Here is a 5,962-nt window from a genome sequence, read left to right as displayed (position 1 = left end):
TCTGCCTCTGCCTCTGCCTCTGCCTCTGCCTCTGCCTCTGCCTCTGCCTCTGCCTCTGCCTCTGCCTCTGCCTCTGCCTCTGCCTCTGCCACACCTGAACTCAATTCCTTGCACTGTGCAATGAGTGCTTGACCCACGTTACCCTCTCCTCAGCCACATAATTTGTGATTTTTGATAGTGACTTAGTAAATCTTGACATCCGTCTGTCAGATTTTTTTTTTAACCTGGATTCAAGGCACCTTCCAACTCAGAGGGTTGTTGCTAACTTTCCTCAAACCCTGTAGGAGCACTACCAACTCAGCATCACCATAAATATCGGCTCATCTGGAAAATTTTTGGACCATGTGGGTAGTGTCAATTCAGGCTGTAATTCTCTCTGCGTCAGCTAATGGTTGTAAACTTTGTTGTTGTTGTTGTTGTTGTTGTAAATTTGACAAGATGTTTCTCCTTCAGTTAGTGCCATAGTAAAACACTGCGTTTTCTCAGAGTTCTTTGAGCAACCAGGGAGTAGAGAGGGTTTAGTTCATAGCCACACTGAATGAGTGTACGGATCCATTCTCTGATTCAGGGTATCTAGCATATCCTAATGCGACAGAATATAAATCACCCTTCATTGCCTGCTGCATGAAACCGCATCTGGTCTTTTAAGGCGATTTTCGTTGCACCTGACCTAATGCTAACTATTGGCCTAGTGGAAAGACTGAAGGAGGACGGGGCTATCTTTGCTGTCCTGAATGTATTCTACCACTTCAGCTCTCGTGGCTTCTCTAACTCCAGGCAAACACCTCCCTCCCGGAGGTGGCTCCTCCAGCACCTCTGCAGCCAGAGGCTTTCCCCCCACAGTGGCTGCGACTGTTTGTTCCTCAGACCCTTGCCTGTGGACGACTTCCCTGTACCCTAGTGTGATTCAAGGGCTTCTTCCTTCACCTCTGCCTCACAGTGAGTCATGGTTATAACCTCTTCAACAAGTTTTCCGGCCTGGGGCAGTTAAAAAAGCAGTTCTTCCTGAATGCTTTATCTCACTGTCAGGGCTGGGTGGTAGCTCCTGCATCTCCTTTCTTTGTACGGATTTATTTCTCACTAGCAATTTCTCATTAGTCAGACCTCCCGTCTCAGTTGATAAGTCTTTATAATAAAACTTACTCTGTTCATGTTATTGTGTTTTCCCCTCCTGATTCTCCATGAAAATATTTTTATCTGACAATTTCCTTCCCCATCAAGACTCATCATACTATTAGCATTAGGTTTAGTTGCACTGGAATGAACCATATGAAAATGATATTTTTGCTAACCCTGGTCATATGCACCTGTAATCCCTGACAGACTGAGGCAGGAGGGTAACAAATTTGAAGCCTACTTGGCTTATAAAGCAAGTTCAAAGACTGTGCAATATAAAAAGATCCTGCCTCCATATTTTTTTTTAACTATTTTTCTTTTAGATAAGAAATAGTTCAATATTGGCAATTCAAAATAATTCAGAGTAGTATTTTTGGTGTAGTTCCTCCTACAAACTCTAATAGCACTTATCGCACTAATTGAAAATATCAATTTTTAAAATAATGTCACTTACTGTAAGACTGCAAACTCTGGGGGACAATTTTTAATCTGTTATAGCTCATGCTTAAAATGCTTAATTCAATTCATAATTACTATATACCCACCCCAAAATAAAATATGTTTTTTGAACTGAGTAGTAAAATGTCAGTTAGTCTCTTCAATCTTAAATTTATTTTCTAACTGGGGTTATCAATACCTGCTCTATCTAATGACAAAGTTCTAAAATGGACTAAATGGGTGTTGGTTCCTACTTCCTTAGTATATTGAAAGGCATATCACATTACTAAATGTGTTACTTCATGTGGGAAACAAACTTGAAGAGTCATTCTTTTAATAATATGATTTGATTTTACTTTTCTTTCTTTCTTTTTTTAATTTTGGTTTTCCAAGACACAGTTTCTCTCTGTAGCCCTGGAACTTGCTCTGTAGAAGAGGTTGGCCTTGAACTCACAGATCTGCTTACCTTTGCCTCCAAAGAGTTGTGATTAAAGGCCTGTGTCCACCACCACCCCATGTTTGATTTTTTCCAAATATAAGTAATTATAGAATTACTTGAAAAACACATGATATATTTAAATATAAAATACATTAAAAATCCTACTACTTACAGATAAAACTACTAACATTTCAGGCTATTATTTTTTACACTGGTGAACATTGTGAAAACTAGGATTGGATAAAAACTATATAGTTATAAAAGCTGTAGTCTCTCCTTCCCAACCAAAGGACAGCTGTGAAGTATTTTACTCTATCTTTAAATGTTCTTTAAAAAATGTTTTTCGTCACTAAATAACATTCTACTACATGAAACACCATCAATAATTCATCTAATTAATTATACAAGATATACAACTTATGTTTAAAGATTTTACAAGTACAGTGGTATTAAGGCAAATATTCTTAGAAATATCTATGTACATCTTTTATTGTTTCCTTAAAAGAAATTTGTGGAAAGATATGCTGAGTCAAAGCATATGGACTTTTCCACGTAATTTTTTTTTTGACTGTTAACAAATTTCTGCTCAAAAATTTGTGTTAATGTGCACTCCCAAATGAGAAAATATTTGAATGCACACTCAATAAGGGGATGGACTAGAAAGAAAGTGAACAATTTAGTTTGTTGGGAATATTTTTATTTTGTCTCTTATTTTAGTAACTTATGCATGTTTTTATTCTTACTAGCCTGTATTCTTTTTGATATTAGGTCTCTGTATGTACTTTATAAAAAAATTCAAAGCAATTGAAAATACCATAATTTGTGGGATGGGTTTTATAATGGGAAAATTTGAATCAATGTGTTTTGAAATTAATAATACATATGAGATTATCATATTTTACTTTTGCTTTCTTAAGTTTTATACATATCGTGGCTATGAAAATGTTTTCGAGTATTTTTAATTTAAAAATAATAAAAAGTTTTAAATTTGTGAGTTTGTGAGATTTTATATATTTATAGAGTGAAAACATTTTTTTTTTCTGTTTTGAGATAGAATTTTAAGCTGTAGCCCAGGCTAGCTTGGAACGCACTGCACTATATAGTTCAAGTTGCTCTAAAATTGGGAGAATCTTCCTGACACCGCCTCCCAGGTGCTAGAATTAAAGGTGTGGGCCACCGCACAAGCTCAGTCAAGTAGTTTAACAGTGTATTGATATGTAACTTTTCTTAGTGTTTCTTGCATTGATTTTTTTTCCTTTTTAAAAAAATTATTATTTCTTGTTTTGGGGGGGTTGTTTTGTTTTGTTTTTCTTTTTTTTTCTTTTGGTTTTTCGAGACAGGGTTTCTCTGTATACCTCTGGCTGTCCTGGAACTCACTTTGTAGACCAGGCTGGCCTCGAACTCAGAAATCCGCCTGCCTCTGCATCCTGAGTGCTGGGATTAAAGGCGTGTGCCACCACTACCAGGTTTATTATTTTTTTTTTATTTTTGAGATTATACAATAATACCATTTCCACCTTGCCTTTCTGCCTTCCAAACTCTCCCAGATACAACAAAAAACCCAGCTTCTTCTTTGGTCTAACTGACACAAACTTATCCTGCTTCAACCTGAAAGGAATCAGAAGCTCAAAAGTGGTTTCAGGAAGGCCGGAACCATCAGAGACAGGGAGGAGAAAAGTCCAGGGGCTGGAGAGGACTGTACAGGTAACTGGGAAAAAGGCATTGCCCTTTTCCTGCTGGGATCCTCCCAAGCCCCTGCAGTCTGGCAGGAACAACCCGCAGCTCCCAGAGGGGAGGGAGGGCAGGTCTGGGCTAGTAGATGTTTCAGGCAGGGGGATGGAGGCTGATCACAAAGACTTGCATTCCAGAGAGATAAGAGTGGAGTGAGCCTTGACCTCCTGCTAGCATACTTGTAATTCATGCTGACTCCAGTCAACTTCTAGTGACATCTTTGGACAGAGCATAGATCATTTCGCTCTAAGGATCCAAACTCTCAGGGACCCAGCCGACCACCAGGCCCTCCTCTTGCACTCCTTGGTCTTGTGGGTTGGCTGTATTGTAGAGGGCGTGGCTCCAGTCCTTGTCTGGAAGCTTCCTGATAACTGCCAGTGAGGGAGGGTCTATGTGCCTTCCTCCTTCTTATGTCACTCAAGCAGATGAGTACATCTTGCACTTCTTCCTTTCCCCTGGGATTGATGACTTGTGCGTCTTCATGTTACTGAACATCACTACGCACCACGAGAGACAGACATATTGGAGGCCACGTTTTTTGGAAGCAAATGAGAGACAAGGGAAGGTGACTAAAGAACGGAGCCACTGCCACGATCTGATTTGATTTGCTGCTTTCAAAGCCAACTTTATGATAAGCAACTTCTGGACCTACTACTCCACAAGGTTTACCTCCACCCCCACCCCACGGCTCTGAGTGGTTTTGAGTGGGTTCCATATCACATGCTGGTTTTAGCTCATAGCCCAGAAAAGGCGATTCTGATTGGTACAATATATGTAATGAGTTACGTGGCAATAGCTTATTTTACTAGAATCGTAAAACCAAATTAATACAAGCTATATTTTTACATGTAAGGATATTAAAATTAATCACTATTAGCTTTATCAAGATTTCTAGCACTTAAAGTCACTTGAACTGAGGTAGTATATTTAGCTAGAAGGGGGGATTTTAAAGTAAGAGGCTGGCATATTCATGGTTTAGGACCAGAGGTACTCATCTTATGAGCAAGGTAACTTGACGAGGAATTAATGAAAAGATGTCAAATGTCAATTTGCTAGGCTGATGCTGATGGACACCAAGAGCTTTTAGAAGAATTTGGATGTCAGGTGAGCAGAACTCCCGAGGGGATATGCCGGGGATATGCAGTATCTCCGTATATTGATGTAGTAAATAAATATTTACAACAGAAGCCTACCTCCTGCATGGATAACACAATGTATAGGAAACTCTAGAGTTCTTAGCAGTGTACAATCTGGTATTGTAAACAAGACTGAGCCAAGAAGACTTTAAACATTTAACTGAACTAAGATAGCAGGGTGATACAATGTAGAGCATAGCCATTGTCTTGGTTTAGTTTGTCTCAAAGCAGAAAGCTTGAAACCCTTCAGATTTGGGGTTGTCCATGTCTGGCTTTGCTGAGGCTTAGCCCCGTGCATAGTGCCTACAGGATTCCATCTGCATTCTGGTTTATGTCTTGAAATAATATTATCTGGAGAGTATGCCACTCAGACATCTTTTTTAATGCTTATCTAGTATTTGACATCTAAAAATATTCCCTGGATCCAAGTGGTTTCAGAGTCTGAAAGAGTAAATAGGGGTTTCTTTTTTAAAGTGCTTACATATAAAAATTACAGCCCAGGATAATTTAATTCGATGAGCCTGGAAAAAAAAAGTTATTACTGTCAAGTAAAGCAGTTGGTATACTTTTCCTTCTGAATTTCGTAGCCTTGCCTTTAAGACATCTCAAAAATTTAAAAAGAAAAATCAAAAATTGTTTTTGTAGCAGGAGCCAATAATTATATCAAATTAATGCTATGGAAGTGTCTATAATCTTAATGTAAAATTTGCTTTTATTGAGAGTTGTTGTTTTCATTCCTCTCATGTTACCCATTGCTCATATAATCTACACGTGATATCAGAAGAAATAAAACTTCATTCTTCTTGAAGCTTGTATGCCATACACATGACCTGCGCTAGTCTTACACACTTCCTTATTATTTAACAGCAGTGTTTGCAGACTTGCAGATCATCAGTTGACAGCTGTCCTCCGCATAAGGCTGTAGGGTCTCATACTCTAAAATGAGATTCCTTATTCCTTCATCTCTTTCTCCTTTGAACAATCTATGGATGACTTTCAACCTGTTTTAAACTGATGGCACCCAGGAGACCTAACAGTATCATGCCCAGGAATCAGATGCCTGGATTCCTGCTAACCACCCCCACCCCCACCTCCATCCCCC

Source organism: Mus pahari, chromosome 12, assembly GCF_900095145.1.
Source record: "Mus pahari chromosome 12, PAHARI_EIJ_v1.1, whole genome shotgun sequence".
NCBI classification, from domain to species: Eukaryota; Metazoa; Chordata; class Mammalia; order Rodentia; family Muridae; genus Mus; species Mus pahari.
Note: the sequence above shows the minus strand (reverse complement) of the source record.